The sequence below is a fragment of the Oryctolagus cuniculus genome, chromosome 3 (genome assembly GCF_051225735.1).
Source record: "Oryctolagus cuniculus isolate XC-2025 breed Fujian yellow rabbit chromosome 3, ASM5122573v1, whole genome shotgun sequence".
NCBI classification, from domain to species: domain Eukaryota; kingdom Metazoa; phylum Chordata; class Mammalia; order Lagomorpha; family Leporidae; genus Oryctolagus; species Oryctolagus cuniculus.
In genome coordinates, this window is record NC_142869.1 from 32,039,248 (window position 1) to 32,060,595 (window position 21,348).

At 49.7% G+C, this 21,348-nt stretch overlaps 1 long non-coding RNA gene across 3 annotated transcripts in view; it reads right to left on the reverse strand.

Moving 5' to 3' along the window:
• The window catches only part of LOC149127301 (uncharacterized), a 29,001-nt gene extending 26,610 nt beyond the window's left edge, over positions 1-2,391 (reverse strand). Inside the window, exon 1 of one of the 3 annotated variants that reach the window (XR_016231920.1) lies at positions 2,209-2,389. This is a non-coding gene — a long non-coding RNA (uncharacterized LOC149127301). Of the gene's footprint in view, positions 1-2,208 lie in introns of all 3 variants that reach the window. The other 2 variants (XR_016231922.1, XR_016231921.1) reach the window with 2 other exon arrangements.
• Between the last annotated feature and the right edge of the window lie 18,957 nt (positions 2,392-21,348).

Below are 21,348 nucleotides of genomic sequence, written 5' to 3' on the forward strand. Positions count from 1 at the left end.
TGGTCCACCCTCCCTGGCCCGAAGGCATCCCCGACGCTGGGCTGGGCAGGTGTCCTCCTCTGCAAAGGAGGGGTGAAGCCGGGGCCCAGGTGGCTCTGAGTAGGCTCCCGCAGGGTGCAGGTGACCTTCGGGGGGCTTCCTGGGCAATCTCAGCCCAGTGCCATTATTTGGCTACCATTGTGTCCTTGTCCACCACGCTACCCGACTCTTCTGGAGGATCATTTCCAAGGTCAGAATAGCCTTCCGCATCCCCTGACTTCCTGAGAATATGAGTCCCCAAAATAAAGAGCTTTGCCTTCTCCCTCTCTGGCTCCCGTGAGGGCTTCGCCATCCAGCAAGCTCAACATCCCGGCTTTCCAGCATCCGGTACGTGGGTTTCCTACCGGATTCTCCCACCTTCCCAGGGAGAACCCAGGAACGCGGGATACAGATGCCAGCTCCACTGTTTCCCTTCCCACAGAGTTGTCCCGGAGGAGTGAGCACCCCCACCCCTACCCACACCCTGGGCTCTGAAGCTGACTGCAGCCAAGTCTTTCTGGTCCGTCCCCCCCCCCTCCCCGAGTAATTCTTGTCTCTATGTTTATTATTACTTTAGAAAGCCCCACACAAACCGAAGTCCTGTGCCCCCTCTCGGGGCCTACCCCCCCATCAGGAACCTGGGCCCCCTGTCCTCCTCCTCCCCACCCCTCCTTTTATTTCTGCGGCTCCCTGATTGGAAAAGCACAGCCCCCTCCTTCCTCCCCAGCCCCACCATTATCACCGCCAATTAGTGCATTGTTAGGACACACAATGGCGTTACTGTAGCCAGCGGAATGGGAGGCCTTTGTGCTTCTCCAACCGGCCGTGGGGGCAGTCAAGTTTCATTTAGAGACTTAAAACACAACGCCAGAAGAAAAATGCTATCAGAAAAGCAAAGAAAAAAAAAAAAAAAGAGGGCGGGGGTGGGGGGCGCGCGCGCACACACACACACACAGGGGGGGAAAAAAAGGTAAAGATGAAGATGAAGGAGAAGAAAGGCGGGGGGGGGAGGGGGGCTGCTATTCAGGAGTTGGCCGAACCCATGAAAAGCCCCAAGTGGCCGCTGCACACTGCAGTCCCGCTCCGAGCACAAAAAGGGCCCGAGCTTAACAGTAATTAGTGGCCTGGTCGTGCTTGGAACGCTCTGTGTCTTTAGAGGCTTTTTCCAACTCCCCCACCCACCCCCGACTTCACCGTTAAAGGGGGTGGGAGGAGAAAGGTAGGGGATGCGAAGGGAGGGCCTCCAAGCGCGCCCCCACCCCACCCCGCCGCCTCTCCACTGGACAGGTAAATCGGGTTTGATTCTGCAAGGCTTGTGGCTAATTACGGAGGATGTTTCTCTGTAAGAATGTGACAGATGGGTGAATTTGCGAGTCACGGTTTTGTTTGTTTCAAGTACCTTTCGAGCAGCCGAGCGCTTTTCGCAGCCTGGAAGGTGCCCCCAGGGGCCCAGGCCCTTCATCCGGTGCCCAGGGGCTGCAGAGCTGTTCCTGGGTGCGAGCCGCGGCGCCCGAGCTGGGCCCGCCGCCCTCTCTCCCCGCGGGGCCCGGCCTCGGCGCGTCCAGGTGCGCTGCCGACGCCGCCCGCCCCCGGCGCTGCTCCTCGCCGCTCCCGCCCGGCGCGCCCAGGGCCGGGGGCTGTGGGGCCACCGAGCCGCCCGGACGCTGGAGTCCCGAGTCACCTCACGGCTCCTTCTGCTGCCTCCCCTGCCCCACCACCGCACCTTCCAAGTCCTGGGAAATCCAGAGCCGCCTCGTCAACTCAGATTTATCACCAAACAAAGGTATTCACGTGGTGGTGTTTTTGTTTTTTACATTTCTGGGACCAGCACAGCCGGTTTATTCCTGCTCCACTCTGCAGCTCCCCTCGAACACACGGAATCTACTACCCACCCCTTTCCCTCTCTCGGGGTCAGACCCCGACTGGTAATATATTTATTTGTTTACAAACAAGCTCAGGGAGACATGCACCTCACCAGGTTTGAGTGAACCCCTGTGTGAGAAGCAAGACAATCGGAATTTGTTCAGGACGAGCCGCCTCTTTCTGTCTGCTCCCGGGCACATTCCTGCCCGGGAAGGAGACTTGGTGTGTTGGGGAAGGAAAGTGAAGACCGGAGTCCTAATCCACGTCCCCCCAGCACGTGGCAAGAGCCAGTGTGTGCCTGTGTCAAAAGCAGGTCCTCTTGCTCACCTTCGGACGTTGTCTCGGGAAGGAAAGGAGACAGCCCCTCTGTAGGGAGGAGTGGGTACTCCAGGCCACTGGCTGGGGCCTCCCTTGCCTCCTGGAGGTGCCTGGGTGGTGTCTGTTGTTTCCGTAGTCCCTCCACGCTGTGATGTGGCATTGAACTGGTGGATGCCCTGTCACAGACTGGCTCCCTCACCACTACCTGCCCCACCCTAAATAAAACACCTGTCCTGATTCAGCCAGGAAATGAAAAGTGAACCCCTCCCATGCTGGCCCATAAAAACGTCACAGATAGTCAGATGAGAAATGCAAGTCTGAGGGAGGGGTTGTTGAAATAATGATGATTAGGCTTCCGCTAAACTCTGTATTTAAAAAAAAAAAAAAAAGATTAATTTATTCTAATGGCAGAGTGACAGAGAAAGAGGGAGAGAGAAAAAGAGATGTTGCATCCACCAGTTCACTCCCCACATGGCTGCAGCTCCATCTGTGTCTCCCATGGGGTGGCAGGGACCCAAGGATTTGGGCCATCATCTACTGTTCTCCCAGTGCATCAGCAGGGACCTGGATTGAAACCAAGCAGCTGGCACAGGAGCAGGCACTCCGATACAGGATGTCACAGCTCAACCCACCGCACCACAAAACCGGCTCCCAATGTTGTATTTCTACAGTAGAGTGGGAAGGGCATTTATTTGGCCCCTTAAGATTTGGATTAGAAAAAGCACTGGCCTCAGTGGAAAACACGGTAGAGGATTCCTGAAAGGGTTCTTGGCCAGGGGCAGGGGGCAGGTGCAACCGCAGCTCCTCCCACTTTCCTTCCACCCTCTGCCTTTTGCTCTGGGTTGGGTTGAGATCCCAAGAGATCTCACTGGAAGGCAGCCCTGGCCGCACAGAACATTCCCAGAACCCGGCCCACTGCTGGGTACACCTCCTACCTACCTTTCAGAGCCTGCTCTTCCTACTCACACCACTCTGGTCCTGGTTCCCTCTCCAGGCCATTTTAATCACCTCTATCAGTCTTCCTGCTGACCTCAATGTGGCCTTTGTGCAAGCCTGATCTTGCCTCACCCCAGCTTAAAAAAAAGCACATGCAGGACACTGTCCAAGCTCCAAGGCATGACCTGAAAACCCCTGGATGAAATGGTTCTACCTTTCTTCTTTTTTTTCTTTTAAAGATTTATTTCTTTATTTGAAAGTCAGAGTTACACAGAGAGAAAAGGAGAGGCAGAGAGAGGGAGAGGTCTTCCATCTGCTGATTCACTCCCCAGTTGGCTGCAACAGCTGGAGCTGTGCTGATCCAAAGCCAGGAGCCAGGAGCTTCTTCTGGTCTCTCATGGGGTATAGGGGCCCAAGGACTTGGGTCATCTTCCACTCCTTTCCCAGGCCACAGCAGAGAGCTGGATAGGAAGTGGAGCAACCGGGACGTGAACCGGCACCCATATGGGATGCCGGCATTGCAGGTGGCAGCTTTACCCACTACACCACATTGCCGGCCCCCCTACCTTTCTTCTTAACTTCATCTCCTGCCACCAGGATGGCTTTGATGTGGGCAATGAACATGATAATTTTTGATCCAGGTTCTCCTCTCCCACAGAGAGAGAAACTCGAAGTGAAGACTGGAGTCCTGCACAGGTAGGAACAAAGTTTGTTTGGCAGTGAGGAAATAGACGTATGTTCGCGTGTGAATGTGGGATGCCCCATACTGACAAATACCCAACATGAATGGGCCAAAGAATTATCCATGAACTACAGAAAGAGGGGAAAAAAAAAGGTGGCTCGGGGAGAGGTGCATCCGAGACCAGTGCACAGTGGAGACAGCAGAACACGAGAGCAGCAGGTCCCAGTGCATTCCATGGAGGAGAGAAAACAGGAGCAGCGCCCCTAAGTGAGGTCCGTGGCAGAAAGAGAGCTCTGTCCCTGTTCCACCTAAGGAAGGGGGTAGGGTCCAATAGGATGTGCACTTGGATGGGGTCTTAGCTAAGTGCCCTGGTCCCAGAGGCAGATGAGACAGGTGCATCCTGGGAAGTTGCACAGTTAAAGAGACAGCGTTGTCGTGCAAGGATACAAGAGTTCCAGCTCACCTAACTCCCTGCCTAGGCATAGGAATTGTGCATCTGCTAGATTTAAAGCTCACCTGTCACCATCTTAAGATTGTGAAAGTTTTTTTTTTTTAAGTATTTATTTGAAAGAGTGACAGAGAGAGAAGAGGGAGGAGAGAGAGAGAGAGAGAGAGAGAGAGAGAGACAGAGACAGCCAGCTTCCATCCACTGGTTCATTCCCTAAATGCTTATAACAGCCAGGGATGGGCCAGGCCAAAGTGAGAAGCCAGATCTCCAAAGTGGGTGGCAAGGAATCGTGCACTTGAGCCGTTATCTGCTGCTTCCCACGATACTGTAGCAGGAAGCTAGATTGGAAACAGAGGCAGAGGCGAGACTCAATCCTGATAAGGGTGGGTGGGTGTCCCAAGGTGCAGCTCAACCAGCGGCACTACAGTGGCAACCCCCCTACTCTTCTCTCTGCTCATGCGCTCCCTGGAAGATGATTTCTCAAATAGCCGAGTCCCCTGCACGTATCAGAGACTCATCCTGCGTTCTGGGCTCCTGTGTGCAGGCATTTGGAACAGAAACCAGCAGGCAGGGGTTTTCTCTCCATCTGTCCATCTGTCTGTCTCTCTGTGTCTTGCAAATTAAAGAAAATACATTTGTTAATAATAATATTTTTAAAATAAGAAAAACAAACAGTAGGTTCCATCTCTTGCTCTCTTGGCCCTTCTGCCGACCACAGCCGATGAAGCAGCGAGAGGCCCTCACCAGGCGCTGGCGCCTTGGTGTCGACTTCCCAGTGACCAGAACTGTGAGGAATGAATTTCCTCTCTGTAATTGGCCTAGTCTGTGATAGTCTGTTACAGCAAGACAAAACCGACCAACACCCCCGGCAAGTGCGAGGACCGGTTCTGCCACTCTCCTCCCACTCCACGTTGTTCTAACAGCTGATCTGTTCGAGTCGGCCAGAGGGTTTTGCGGTTGCCTCCGTTTGGAAGCTTCTCCTCTGCCCTTGTTTATTTGCAAACTTCTAGTCACCCTTCAAAACTTTGCTTACTCTGTCCTCCAAATGGTTTATTTCCCTTTGGCAAGTATCCACCTTCCAGCCTCTCACAGCGTGTCATTATGTATTTCCTGCCTCAGCTTAGAGGTTACGAACTCCAAGGGCACGGAAGTTATGTTTTGGACAGTACTAGGGTTTCTGATGCTTCTGGGAGTGATACTGAACCAAGTGCTATGTTTAAGAAGTAAGTGTCAGGGCTGGCGCTGTGGTGTAGCTGGCTAGGCCTCCGCCTGTGCTGCTGGCATTCCATATGGGCGCTGGTTCGATAACCGGCTGCTCCATTCCCAATCCAACTCCCTGCTAATGTCCTGGAAAAGCAGTGGAAAATGACCCAAGTGCTTGGGCCCCTGCACCCATGTGGAAAACTCAGAAAAAGCTCCTGGCCCCTGGCTTCAGATCAGCCTAGCTCCTGCCACTGTGGCCATTTGGAGAGTGACCCAGCAGGTGGAAGACCTCTCTCTCTCTCTCTGTCTCTCCCTCTCTCTGTCTGTAACTCTGCCTCTGTTTAGTTAAAGTGTCACTAAACACCAATGACCATACACCTGTATTATCTTTACAGATTTATTGTGACTGTATCTTGACTCCAGCTTCACACCCTGGGGCCATGGTATGGCTCACCATTGCCTGGGGCCAGGTAAGTAGCTGCCGCTATGCAGTGTGGTTTATTTGTTTTTGACATTTACTTATTTATTTTAAAGAGTTACAGAGAGAGAGAGAGAGAGAGGTCTTCCATCCACTGGTTCACTCCCCAAATGTCTGGAAAGTCCAGGGCTGGACCAGGCTGAAGCCCAGGACCCTGGAACTCCCATCTGGGTTTCCCATGTGAGTGGCAGGGGCCCAGGCACTTGGGCCATCTACCACTGAGTTCCCAGGTGCGTTAGCAGGGAATTGGGTTATGAATGGAGCCCGCATCAAAGGCAGCAGCTTAACCCACTGCACCACAATGCTGGCCCCATGTGGTTTGCTTTAGAGTTACGCCGTCCAGTGGAACATTCCAGGATGATGAAAATGCCCTGTGGCTGTGCCGTCCAGCATGGTGCCACTGGACACATGCAATGTGACCAATGCAACTGACAGCCTGAATGTTCAACTTTATTTCATATGTCACTTAACAACGGGACTGCCTGAGAAAGGGGTGCGTAGGCAGCTCATCCTCGTGCGGCATCACAGAGCATGCTTTCACAAGCACAGATACCGCACTAGGGACCCGCCCTCAGACAGGGAATGTCCCGTTACGGTTACCAGGGTGATTACACTGGTCTACGGTTCCTCCAGCGTTCTGGAAGCGTTCTTGTTAAAGTTATGGCTCCTCACAGGTCCTGTGTGGCCAGGACCCTGGTACTGGGGTGACACCAGTGGAGGGCCATCGGATGCTGAGACTGAGTGAAGCGGAGAGAAGATTCTGTTTTCAAGGTGTCATTGTGTAAGGGCTCGTATAATGGATACAGGTAACAGTCGATCACCTGGCACAATTTCTCTGTGAGAGCAGCTGGGTCAGTAGCGATCACATCAGATCTAGACGGCCCAGCTGCAAATCACAGGAGAGGGAGTCCCACCCCCATCCTCTTAGCATTTGAAGTGGCCGCAAAGTGGTAGAAAGGAGAAAACTCCTATAGGATCTGAATTATAATTCCATATGCTACTTTTAAAAAAATATTTTCTTTGAAAGGCAGAATTACAGGGAGGCAGAGAGAGAGAAAGAGGTCTTCCATCTGCTGGTTCACTCCCCAAATGGCCAAAACAGCGAGAGCTGGTGATCCAAAGCCAGGAGCCAGGAGCTTCTTTCCAAGTCTCCCACGGGGGTGCAGGGGCCCAAGGACTTGGGTCATCTTCTACTGCTTTCCTAGGCCATAGCAGAGAGCTGGATCAGAAGTAGAGCATCTGGGATACAAACTGGCACCCATGTGGGATGCTAGCACTGCAGGTGTGGCTTTACCTACTATGCCACAGCGCCAGCCCCATCCAAATTCTATTTTAAATTATAATCAAAACGATAGATTAATTTCAGTCCTCCAAGCAAAATGTTCCTTCTCCTCACTTTCAGTGCTCCCCCACCACCACCACCACGGCCTCCGGCTTTCCTGGCCCCGGGGCAAGCAGGAGAAGTTAGCCGATTAGCGACACCCAGAAGTTAGGATGAAAATGAGGGAAATCATTGCTGCCACTGTGAGTGGGAGATGTTTTTAAGGATCTGCTGGTTGCATTTAGAATCAGGTATGCAGCATCCTCTCCCTTTGAGGGGTTCTTTCTCTTCTTTCTTCCCCTCTAGGAAACACTCGCTCATCCTAATTACCCTTGCCAACACTTACAGAGGCTCTGAAATGGCCGTCCACTAAAAGTGTACTTTGGCAGTCAATATTTGAGTCCAGTGTGCTATTTCAGAAGAGTTGTGTGCAAACATGTGGCTCAGGTGGGAGGCGTCCCTGTGTATCTAGTGGATGGGGAACAAAGTAGAGGGAGCAATGCAGAAGTGAGCGTCAGCCTGAATTAGGTTATGAATTACAGGCGCCCTGTGTGGTCGGAGGTGGAAAAGGCAGACATCTCCAAGGCTACAGTCAGGAGGCAGTGCCACCGAGGGGATGGCCAGAGCCTGCAGGAGGGACAGTAACTTGTAGCCATCATGCTGGCCATAGAGGCTTTTCCAGTCCCAGGACCCAGTGTGACCTGGAGCAAGAGAGGCTTGGCTATGGCACTGTGGACTTCACACTTCACCCCGCATCCCCACACCCAACCACAGGACACCAAACTGAACCATGGGACCCCTTCCTGCTCCCCTTCCAAACACACACTGCAGGGAGTGACCCAGGGTCATGGAACAGAGTAGTGGAGAACAAGGTTGTTGTGCCTAACACCAAAGGGACAGGAGTGAACACGGAGCCCCACCTCCTCACCACGCCCATGTGACCTTCGAACCGCACCTGACCGGGCTTTCCTGAGCACCCCGCATCTATAGAATGAGGAGGATTCATCCTTTGCTGGGTTGTGACAAAAATCACGTGAGATAAGTAGAGCTGCGGGTGCTGGGGGACGACTCCGCACAGACTAAGCCCCGTAATAAGTGGGAGCGTTAGGATAATCCTTCCTGGAGAGGAGCTCAACAGAGGCATTAACAGCTGTGACCCTTTGCCCCCTGTTTGTTTTTGTTTCAATCCTAATCTATGGGTTATCAGGCCTCTAACAATTCTCATTAGTGCTTCCCAAACAGTAGAATCTTGAAATCTCTACAAGTTTTTGAAAAGACCATTTGTTTTATTTTTTAAAGATGTGTTTATTTCATTTGAAAGGCAGAATTAGAGAGGGAGGGACGGAAGAAATCAGAGAGAAACAGAAAGAGAAATTGATCTTCCATCTGCTGGTTCACTCCCCACAAGGCCACAATGGCAGGACTGGACCAAGTTGAAGCCAGGAGCCAGGAGTTTTCACCTGGGTCTCCCACATGGGTGGCAGGGGCTAAAGCACTTGGGCCATCTTCCACTGCTTTCCCAGGCACATTAGCAGGGAGCTGGATTGGAAGTGCAGAATCAGGACTGGAGCCAGAACTCCACTATGGGATGCCAGCATTGCAAGTGGCAGGTTAACCTGCTGAACCACAACGCCAGCCCCTCTCCAATTTTTAAAGCAATTTGGCCTAATTCTTTTTTTTTTTTCTTCTTAGGACTGGCAGAACAGATTAAACTTTGGGAAGATTACGCAGTGAGGTATCATGAAACATTTAGTTTCTGGATTTGACTGATCACAGTAAATCATAGAAAGAGAAATGCTAATGGAACCAAATACACCCTGAAGTGGATATAATTGTTCCTAAAACGTGTGCAGCACCCACCCTGGGGCAGCCCATGCCACACAAACACGGCTGCCTGCTGTGGGCTCTTATTTTTATAATAGTAGAACTTGCATCAATGAATCTCCCTTAAATAATCAGAGATAATTGATCAACACTTGCGTCAGAAAGGATGTAAAATCTTGTTTTTAAATGTGTATGATTTGATATATGTAAAAGAAAGAAGTATCAGGTTATATAAAGATTATCTTAAAATCCCATTAAAAATCATACCAGACTATAGGAAATTTACAGAAAAGAAAGCTTAAATAGTCAATAAACACATGAATGATACAACAGACTACTATGTTGTGGTTAAAAAGAACAAGTTAATAGAGCCAACATTGTGGCCTAGCAGATTAAGCCACCACCTATGATGCCAGCATCCCATATGGGTGCCAGTTTGTGTCCCAGCTGCTCCACTTACAATCCAGCTCCCTGCTGCTGGCCTGGGAAAAGTAGCGGAGGATGGCCATAGGGTTTGGGCCCCTGCCACCCACATGGGAGACCCAGATGAGTCTAGTGGCTCCTATTTCTGGCCCAGCACCAGCTACTGAGGTCATCTGGGGAGTACATCAGCAGATGGAGACACTCTCTTTCTTTCTCTGTGTCTCTCCTCCTCTTGCTGTAACTCTGACTTTCAAAATAAATAAAGAAATCTTTTTTAAAAAATAGAATAAGTTGACATAGAATTACCACATGATCTAGCGTGTTCTCCTCTAGATATATACCCCCCAAAAAATCAGGGATCCAAATATTTGCACACCTATATTCAAAGCAGCACTATTTGTAATAGGCAGAGGATGGAAACCACTCCAGTGTTCAACCATGAGTGTGTAAGCACAATTTATATACACAATGAAACCCTATTCAGTGGCTGGCACTGTGGTATAGCAGGTAAAATTGCCGCCTACAGCACCAGCATCCCAAATGGGCACTGGTTCCTGGCTGCTCCATGTCCAATCTAGCTCCCTGCTAATGGTCTGGGAAAGCAGCAGAAGATGGCCCAAGTCCTTGGACCCCTACACCCATGTGGGAGATGCAGAAGAAAGAAACTTCTGGCTTCTAGCTTCGGACTGGCCTGGCTCTAGCCATTGCGGTCACTTAGGGAGTGAACCAGCGGATGGAAGATTCTCTCTCTCTCTCTCTCTCTCTGTCTTTCAAATAAATAAATCTTTTTTTAAAAAATAGTATTCAGCCTTATGGCCGGCGTCGTAGCTCAGTAGGCTAATCCTCCGCCCTGCGGCGCCGGCACACTGGGTTCTAGTCCCGGTCGGGGCGCCGGATTCTGTCCCGGTTGCCCCTCTTCCAGTCCAGCTCTCTGCTGTGGCCCGGGAGTGCAGTGGAGGATGGCCCAAGTCCCTGGGCCCTGCACCCAGATGGGAGACCAGGAGAAGCACCTGGCTCCTGGCTTCAGATCAGCGCGGTGCGCCGGCTGCAGTGTGCCGGCCGTGGCGGCCATTGGAGGGTGAACCAACGGCAAAAGGAAGACCTTTCTCTCTGTCTCTCTCTCACTGTCCACTCTGCCTGTAAAAAATTAAAAAAAAAAAAAAAAAAGAAATGACAGGTGGAAGCCTGCTACAATATGGAAGAATCTTGAAGATGTTATGCTAAGCTAGATACAAAAAGGCAATAGTGTGGTTCCACTTACATAAGGTACTAACGCAGTTGAATTCACAGAGACAGAACGTGGAAGGGGGGTTGCCTGGAGCTGGGGAACGGGGTTGGGGAGTTTGAGCCTAGTGGGTACAGAGTTCAGTTGGAGATGGAGGGTGCTGCCGATTGCACAACACCGTGAATGAGTTGAAACACACTATATACATAAAAGAGAACTGTCTCCAAGGAAACTGGTAGCCAGATTTGTTTCTGAGGAGAATGGGGGGAGGGTCAGTGGGAACTGAATTCTCTCCATTGCTGAGTAATGTAACAACAGACCCTTGAGGCACATGTTTGGCATAGCGACTACTTGGCATAGCGACTACTTGGGACACCCACAACCCATCTTGGAGTGCTTGGGTTCGAGCCCTGGCTCTGCTTCTGATCCCAGCTACCTACTAATGCACATCCTGGAAGGCACCCAAGGATGGCCTAGGTACTTAAGTCTCTGCTTTCCATGTGGGAGACCCAGATGGAGTTCTTGGCTTCTGGGTTCTGGCTGGCTTGGCCCTGACAGCTGTGGGCATTTGCGGAGTGAACCAGCAAGTAAAAGATCTTCCTCTGTTTTTGTCTGACTTTCTCTCTCTCTTTCTCTGTCTTTCAAGTAATAAATAAATAAATACAATTTTTAAACAATACACCCTTGGAGCCAGCACTGTTGCATAGCAGGTAAAGCCAACACCTACAATGCCAACATCCCCTAAGGGTGCCAGCTCCTTGCTAATGTGCCTGAAAAGCAGCCCAAGTGCCTGGGGCCCAGCCACCCATATGGAAGACCTGGAAGAAGCTCCTGGCCCAGGGTTTCTGTCTAGCCCAGCCTTGGTCATTGTGGCCATTGGGAGTGAACCAGCAGATGGAAGATCACTCTGTCTCTCCCTCTATGTGCGTAACTCTGAATTTCAAAATAAATAAGTTTAATCTTAAATAAAAAAAAAAAAAGACCATAAATCCCCAGTAGCAGAGTAAGAAGGCTGGGGTCTTCTTTGGCAAAAGAAATGTAGGACAGCCACGTATGACTTGGCTGACAGTCAGGCTACTATGTGGCCAGAGTATAAGGGAGAGTATTCAGATGGCAAATATTATGAACTGTTGTCTGTAAAAATAAAACCATACCTGTGAGACCATGAGTTTGAACTTTCAGTGTGGAAAATATGAGCGACTGTCGTTCTACTTCTAGAGGCCAGGAGCTAAGACTTGAGTCTTGAGCCAGAAATGTGTCCACGTAGTATGAAACTCTTTTCATTGCTGTGCTGTAGGCAAACTTTAATCTCTCCAAGCATCTGTTTCCTCATCTATAAAAATGAGGACAATCACAGTACACATATGGAGGGTGGGGGCTGTAAAGTTAATAAAGCTGCTGGCATATACCAAACACCAGCGGATATCACTTTTGTAAAATAGAGAGATCCTATGTCTTGATAAAGGTACCTGGATATAGGTTTTTCAAAAACCCAAGCCAGAGCTCTTTCTCTCCTTTTCATAGTGCCTGGAATTTAGGATCCCTAGTGCTCCTTCTCCCTTGGATGTGTCATCCTCAAACCTCAGTGAGGTTCTAAGTAATCTGAGAAGTTTGTTACAAAGTAGGCAGACACTTAGCCTAGTGGTGAAGACGCCCGCATCCCAGCTGCAGCTCCTGACTCCAGCTCCCTGCTAATGCAGACCCCGGGGAGATAGCGGTGACGGCTCCGATGATTTGGTCCCTGCCACCCACGTGAGAGACCTGGGTTGAGTTCCCAGCTCCCAGCTTCAGTCTGTCCCAGTCTGGGCTGTTGCAGGAATTTGGGGAGTGAGCCAATGGGTAAGAGCGCTCTCCCGCCCCCAAACTACTCAGTTAATAAAAGTAGATTCCAGGGGCACCGGATTCTGTCCCGGTTGCCTCTCTTCCAGTTCAGCTCTCTGCTGTGGCCTGTGAGGGCAGTGGAGGATGGCCCAAGTGCTTGGGCCCTGCACCCCATGGGAGACCAGGAAAAGCACCTGGCTCCTGGCTCCTGCCATCGGATCAGCGCGGTGCGATAGCTGCAGCGCGCCAGCCTTGGCAGCCATTGGAGGGTGAACCAACAGCAAAGGAAAACCTTTCTCTCTGTCTCTCTCACTGTCCACTCTGCCTGTCAAAAAGAAAAAAAAAAAAGATTCCAGCGTCCACTCTCAGAAATCATGATCCGCTTGAGTTGGCATGCAGCCTGGGAATCTTCGTGTTACCTCCAGGGCCATGTAGGGAACACTCAGGAAGTCCTGAAGGAATCGTTGAAAGCCATGAGGGAGCATCTGAGCGCCCTCGCCCAACCCAAGTTCTCTGCTGTCGTGTGCTTGCCTTTCCTTCTAGACAGGCGACTTGCCTGTGTCCTCTCTCAGACCGGAGAAGTGGTCTCTAGGTAGGAAGTCCTGGATATTTTTTCCCAAAGTCTCCAAAGGACTATTTTGAAAAAAGAAGGGAGGAAAGGTATGGGAAATGGAAAGGAAGGAAAAAAAAATACCAGCTCCTTGAAGATGGATTAGGAGGACACCCAGCAGAGAACAGGGAGGCCTTGGGATTAAAACTTAAAAATCCTGAACTGTCCCATCTGATGCACAAACGGACCTTTCCACCCTCTGGAACACAATCCAAAGGGTTTTCCAGTTAGAGGAAATCGTGGAAATGCAAGGGAAAGGGGAAAAAGGGCTGGAGAGCGGGTAAAGGACATAGGACTGCAAAGTGACAACCACAGGACTTGGCCTAACTCCGATCTGGTTAGGTCCAAAGCAAAGGTCCTTGTTCAGGACTTTTTAAATAAATAATAAAAAAAAAAGGTCAACAAATAAAAATAAAAACTTGCCTAATGCTCTTTTTAGTTTCCTGCTGTTTTGCAAACACTAACTAATGAATTCATCTGCCCCGGCAAGACAGCCCCTGCAGAGGGAGGTAACTAGTTACAGGTTCTCAGGCCATATCTGCTAAGTAAACTCACAAAACAATGGGCTAGAAGTTAAGCCCCTTGTGCGGGGAGAGGCAGCATGAAATTAATTAATTGCATCATGTCTGCAGCTGATAAAGCAGGGCTAGTGGGTGGCATATTTTACAGGCACAGGCCTTTAGGTGTAAGTGGAAAATCCAAATAGTTGCTTCTCTAAGAGATTCGAGATTCCAGGATCAACCCTGTTCAAACTAAGGGCCCCAAATGAAGGGGCGAGTTGATCAGAGCAAAGGGACGAGCTGGGGTTGGCTGGGAAAGGAGGGAGGGCTGTTTGTTCAAGTCAGTAACTAATGTAGCCATTTCCATTTCCTGGACTTTAAAATGCACATTTAGTTGCTTTTATTTGTTTGAAAGGCAGATATACAGAAACAGAGACAAGAGCTCCCACTCACTGGTTCACTCACCCTGTGCCCACAGCAGCTGAGGCCAGGAAAGGATTAAGCCTGGGACTGGAGCTCAGCTGGGTGGCAGGGACTTAACCACTTGAGCTATCACCCACTACCTAGCAGGGTGTGAAATGATAGGAAGCTAGAGTTGAGAGCGGAGCCAGGACTGGAACCCAGGCCCAACAATATGGGACGCAAGTATCCCCAGCTGTGACTAGACCATTTAGCCAAATGCCCACCCCTTATCTGGATGTTTAATTCAAAATGAAGATGAAAAACAAAAAGACAGTGAAGATGTGTGCACCAATGCAATGACATTCAAGATAATGTTTTTCTCTGCAAGCAGAGTTTATCCAGCAAGGACCCCTCCCATATCATCCCTATGCCTCCCATACCTGTACCCTCCTATCCAATGTGCTTATGTATGTCTTTTAAACTGTATCATATAGAATTTCAAAGATACATATGAACTCGCCACCCCCATGTACCTGTCACTGAGCCTCAACCACAGTCAACGCGTGTGGTGAACTTGCATGGATTTGAGGCCCACCTGAGGGTCTTGTTATGCAGATTGCTGGGTCCTACCAAAGCTCTGACTCAGGAGGTTAGGCTGGACCTGAGGATTTGCACTGTTAACAAGTTTCCAGGCGATGCTGGTGCTCCCTGTCAGGCAACCACACTTTGGGAACCATTGATCTGTATGCATCCATTCATTTTTCCCTTCTGGTATTATTATTAAAGCTAGTCCCAGACATATCACTTCATCTGAAATCGTCAGGGCTCTAAAAGGTAATGCTATTATTACATCTGAAATACTTGATAATTCATTCACACACATTTAATCATTAAACATACAGTGAGTTCTCTAATTTCCAATGATTTGTGAATGTCATGTTTTTATATTTATTTTTTGATTATTTAAAAAATTAATTTGAAAAACAGAGCCAGAGAGAGCAGGAGAGAGAGAGAGAGAGGAAGAGAGAGAGACATCTTCCATCTTCTTGTTCACTCCCCAAATGTCCACAATAATTAGGGCTAGGTCAGGCTGCAACCAGGAACCTAGACTCAATCCCGGTATCCCACATGGGCTGAAGGGACTCAAATTCTTAAGCCCTCGCCTGCTATCTCCCAGAGTGGGCATCAGCAGGAAGCTGGTTCAGAAGTAAAGCAGGGACTCAAACCCAGGCACCCTGGTATGAGAGTGCGTGTCTTAACCATTGCACAAGGCACTCCTACGGTTTATTTTAATCAGAATCCAAATAAAGTGCAGTGTTGTGATTGCATGCTATGTCTTTAAGTGCTTTAATCTTTTTGAAAACTTTAATTCTTTTTTTTTTTTTTTGAGAGGTAGAGCAAGAGAGAGAGGACACGCTCCCGTCCTCTAACCCCCTCCTCAAATGCCCACAATAGCCAGGGCTGGACCCTGAAAGCTAGGACTTAATACAGGCCTCTCCCTTGGAACCTAACTATTTGAGCCGTCACCTGCTGCCTCCCCGGGTGTACATCAGCAGGAAGCTAAAATCAGGCATGGAAGCAGGATTCGAACCCAAGGACTCTGATGTGAGATGTGGCCCTTCCAGAGTTTTAACCACTAGGCAAAACATCCACTACACGCCCCTTAATTTTTAACCATTAACTCTCCTCCAGTTCTTTTAATTTCTAGCAATTAACTTGCTGAAGGACCTTTATCAGTTTTTAACAAGCAGAATGGCATAGCAGTAAGCTCCGAAAAGTCCACTTATCTGCTTGGCTCCGCCACAAGCCTTGTGACCTTGTCAGGTTGGGTGACCTGTCCCTGACACTTAGGTACTGGTAGATGTTTAACAACCAGCTATCTAGGAAAAAAAAAATGCAAACTCTGATTTGTACATTTGCCAATTTCCGTGGTGTAAATATCCGCGCCATGGCCACTTTCAAGGGGTAACTGCTATGACACTGCACGGAGTGTGGGGCAGAGGAGGGCAGTTGCACTTTCTTTCTTTCTTTCTTTCTTTCTTTCTTTCTTTCTTTCTTTCTTTCTTTCTTTCTTTCTCTTTCTTCCTCTCTTTCTTTCTTTCTTTTTCTTTCTCTCTCTCTCTCGTTCTTTCTTTCCGTCTGTCTTGCTTTCTTTCTCTCTTTTTTGTTTTTATTTAAGAAGTAGAGTTACAGACAGTGAGAGGGAGAGACAGAGAGAAAGGTCTTCTTTCCATTGTTTCACTCCCCAAATGTCTACAACAGCCAGAGCTGAGCTGATCCAAAAGCCAGGAGCCAGGAGCTTCTTCCGGGTCCCCTACCCGGGTGCTGGGGCACAAGGGCTTGGGCCATGGCCATCTTCCACTGCTTTCCCAGGCCATGCAGAAAGCTGGATTGGAAGAAGAGCAGCCAGGACTAGAACCGGCGCCCATATGGGATGCCGGCACCACAGGCGGAGGATTAATACACTGTGCCACAGCATTGACCCTCTGCACACTGATCTACACTATGGGGAGTCTGCAAAAAGAACATGGAAAATGCATACGAAAAAACTATGCAAGGATTTAAAAAAATTATACCATTTCCATGAAGGTACACTCATTTTTCCACAATACAGATATGAAAGGGAAAACAGCCTCAAACATAGATGCTCCTGAAATGGAGCCAAATGGGGCTGGTGTTCAGTGTGGAGGTTAAGCCACTGCTTGCCCACATCCCAATATCGGACTACTTGAGTTCAAGTTCTGACTCCACTTCCAATTCCAACTTCCTGCTAATGCACCTGCTGGGAGACAGCAGGATATATAATTTAGATACATACTTTTTAAAATATAACATATTTAATGATAAATTTATGGAATTTTTTAATCATAGCCTCATTTAATTAGCAGCCAGCTTTCCTAATGCTTGGAATTTTAACCATCGATGCTGGCTCTTGCATGCTGCTGTCCGGAAGCTGGATCCTTCTCACCTTGAACTGGGATGCACCTGTGGCAGTAGCTCTACGTGGCAAGGACTGTAGGAGAGTACATACTCTAGGACCGGTGCTATGGTACCTCGAGTTAAGCTGTGACTTTGGTGGCTCACGTCCCATATTGGGGCGCTGGTTTGAGTGGCAGTTCAAGTCCTGGCTACTCCATTTCCAATCCAGCTTCCTCCTAATGTATCCTGGGAGGCAGCAGATGATGACTCAAGAGCCTGTGCCCCCACCACATAAGTGGGAGATCTAAATGGGGTTCTGGACTCCTGGCTTCATCCTGGCCCAGCCCTGGCTGCTGCAGGCATTTGAGGAGTGCACCAGCAGATGGAGAATCTGTGTGTTTGTGTGTGTGTCCCTTGCTCTCATTCTGCCTTTCAAATAAATAAATCTTTTTTTTTTTTTTTTTTTTTTTTTTTTGACAGAGTGGACAGTGAGAGAGAGAGAGACAGAGAGAAAGGTCTTCCTTTGCCATTGGTTCACCCTCCAATGGCCGCTGCGGCCGGTGCGCTGCGTGATCCGAAGGCAGGAACCAGGTGCTTCTCCTGGTCTCCCATGTGGGTGCAAGGCCCAAGCACTTGGGCCATCCTTCACTGCCCTCCCGGGCCACAGCAGAGAGCTGGCCTGGAAGAGGGGCAACCAGGATAGAATCCGGCACCCCGACTGGGACTAGAACCTGGTGTGCCGGCGCCGCAGGCGGAGGATTAGCCAAGTGAGCTGCGGCACCGGCCAATAAATAAATCTTTTAACAACAACAACAAAACCCACAAGGATTGTTTAAAAGGAGAAGGCGAGTGTACACTTGCGCACACAGCAGCAGTTCAGTGTTCGTCCTTAGTCAAGTGCATGCCACCCGCCATCACCTGGCTGGGCCAGGAAAGAGCAGTGCTGTGGCCTGGGTCAAATCCACACGAAATATCCACACGAAGCCACTGTCCGAGTTCCTGGGGCCTGAGCAGCCTGGAGGACGTGAGTTCCCCGGGGCCCAGGAGTTGACCCTTGGGCCTGGCCTGGTCACCGTACAGATTCCAGCTGCCTCAGCAGAAATGGGAGCCAGGCAGCCTGCTCCGCCCCTCCACTTTACACAGAGGCCACTTAAACTGTTTGCTAAAATCAAGACCCTTCTTTTGAGGTGGATCAAGTTACTCCCAAGGTGATTATTGTTTCTAATGGTCTGCAAACAGCTTCTCAGCTATTAACCCCTCCAGCCTCTCAGGGACACTTGGACAAGCCTGCCCCAGCAAAGGCAGACTCCAGCACCAGGAGCTATTGGGACCAGATGGAATGGGGTCCTGTGCCAGCCAACAGGTTGCTGCCAACTCACTGCAGGCTCAGCGCTCAGCGCTCCTCTTCCCCAAGCAGCCTGCGACCCCACCTGCAGGGGCTCTGCAGGTGCCTGGGAAGTCCTCCAGTTTCAGCCTCCCAGTTGCTGTGAACGTTGTCCCCAGAGCAGGGAAGGAAAGGGGCAGGATCAAGTAGCACTAAATCCTTCCTGCTCAGACTTTGGATTCTCAGCCACCACTGCGCACAGGATGAGCTGCTCAGTTCTCTGCACTTCAGTTTCCTCGTCTGTTCAGTGGTGATCACAACACATCCACCCTGTAGGGTCGTGGGGCAAATTATTTATTTTTTATTAAAGATTTACTTATTTATTTATTTGAAAGTCAGAGTTACACAGAGAGAGGGGAGAGAGAGAGAGAGAGAGAGAGAGTGAACCATCTACTGGTTCACTCCCCAATTGACTGCAATGGCTGGAGCTGCACCAATCTGAAGCCAGGAGCTTCTTCTGGGTCTCCCATGAGGGTGCAGGGGCCCAAGGACTTGGGCCATCTTCTACTACTTTCCCAGGCCATAGCAGAGAGCTGGATCGAAAGTGGAACAGCTGGGTCTCGAACCAGTGTCCATATGGGATACTGACGCTTCAGGCCAGGGTGCTAATGCACTGTGCCACAGCACCGGCCCAGGGCAAATTATTTATAATGTGTGGAGAGCACACCACAAAGTACCTGGCATCTGAGAAGCTCAAGATAAGCAGCTGTTGCTATTATTGCTATTTTAATATTTTAGTGCATATAGGCGCTGCTATGGCTAATAAAATTAAAATTCACTTAAATGCAGTACATTCAGTTGTTCTTTCCATAGGCTTTTTTTTTTTTTTTAAAGTTTGTTTATTTGAAAGGCAGAGTTACACAGAGAGAGGAAGAGACAGACAGAAAGATCTTCTATCCAATACTTCACTCCCCAAATGGTCACTACAGCCAGGACTGGGACGATCTGAAGCCGGGAGCCAGGAACTTCATCCAGGTCTTCCATGTGGTTAAGCAGGCGTCTAAGCACTGATTGGGACCATGCTCTGCTGCCCTCCCAGGCACATTAGCAAGGAGCTGAATCAGCAATAGAGCAGCCAGGAGTTGAACTGCTGTTCATGGGTATGCCAGTGACCCGCTGTGCCACTACCCCGGACAGTTTAAGATGGATACTTTCTCATTTGATAGATATCAGAAGTGTCCGAAGGAATGTCTTCGGAGGGACCAGGTCCTCATTCTTAGGGAACACTGATCTAGCCCAGGGGAGCTCTTCACTGCCTCCACACACCTCAGGAGGGCCCAGTCTGAGACACCCAGGTGTGATGGAGAAAGCACGGCCCGAGAGTAAACAGTATCACCTTGCAGGCCAAGAAGAAAGAGGCAGGAATGAGGAGAAGGGAACCTGGGATGAGGTGGGGTGGGAGGGTGTGGCTGCCTTAAAGGAAAAACCAGCCTGGAAAATAGGACGTCAACAAAACATTCTTGTACCCATTAGTGACACCCTCAAGATCTGAGTGTTCTAACATGGAAAAACAGTGACTGTTCAACAAAACAAACCAGCAGTGTTGAGACTCAGCGATGACTGTTTTCCGCCTTGGTGCTTATCACACGAAAGCCTTCCCGACCTGTGCTGTCACAGAGCGGACTACACAGGCGAGCCCCTGGATGTGGGTGCACACTCGTGACTCGGCCACCTGGAGAGGGTCTTGGCAAGGCTATTGAAGGACATGAACAGCAGTTAGCTCCAAGAGGGAAATTTATCTTTTTTAGAAGACTCATTTATTTATTAAAAGGCAGAGAGAGAGAGAAAGAGAAAGCTTTCCATCCACTGGTCCACTCCCCGTTTGGCTGTAATGGCCGGAGCTGGACCGATCCGAAGCAAGGAGCCAGGAGCGTCTTCTGGGTCTCCCACACAGATGTAGGGGTCCTGGGCCATCTTCTACTGCTTTCCCAGGCCATAGCAGAGAGGTGGATCGGAAGTGGAGCAGCCAGGTCTTGAACTGGCGCCCGTATGGGATGCTGGCACTATAGGCCATGGCTTTACCTGTTACGCCGCAGCACCGCCCCCTGAGAGGGAAATTTAGATGTGGGAAAATAATCACATTGCTTACTTTGTTGTTTCTGTATAGTTCTACAGTAGTCATGCACTGTATTTTTCCCTGTCAAATTCACATATAACTGGAATGATAATGCAGTATATGGTTTGTAAGCACACAGTTTGTTCAGTTCTTATTTTAAAACATTTTTGTGCTTATTTATTTGAAAGACAGAGTGACAGAAAGATGGAGAGACAGAGAAAGAGAGAGTGCTTCCATCCACTGGTTTGCTCCCCAAATGTCCACAACAGCTGAAACTGGACTAGGCTAAAGCCAGGAGCCTGGAACTCCTTCAGGTCTCCCTTGTGAGTGGCAGGGGCCAGAGTACGTGGGCCATCTTCTACTGCTTTCCCAGGCACACGAGCAGCGAGCTGGATCCAAAGAGGAGCAGCTGGAACTCAAACTGGCACTCATATGAGGGATGCCAGCGTCACAGGGAACTGCTTAACCAGCTGTACCACAGTGCTGGCCCTGCCCAGTTCTATTGAATGCACACACCTACGTCACTCACACCCCTAACAAGACATGGAGCACTTTCAAGATGCAGAGCTTCACCAGATTCTCTCGTGCCCCCTCCCAGAAAATGTTTTCCTCCTCCCATGGCCCCCACCCCCCATCCTCCCACCCGCTGCAGGCCCACACTGACCTGATTTCTGGTTTTGCCTGTGGGAGAACATACACAGTATGTTCTCTTGTCTCTGGTTTCTTCCACTCTGCGTTCACCCTTGTTGTCACACGTGTTAGCAGTTTGTTCCTTTTCATTGCTGAGTAATATTCCATTGCAGATCCCACCACTGTTTGTGCCTTCGTCTGTCAGGGGACGCCTGGACTGTTTTCAGTTTCGATTATTAGGAAAGAAGATTCAGGAAAAACACTCAAGTCTAAGTCTCTCTCTCTCT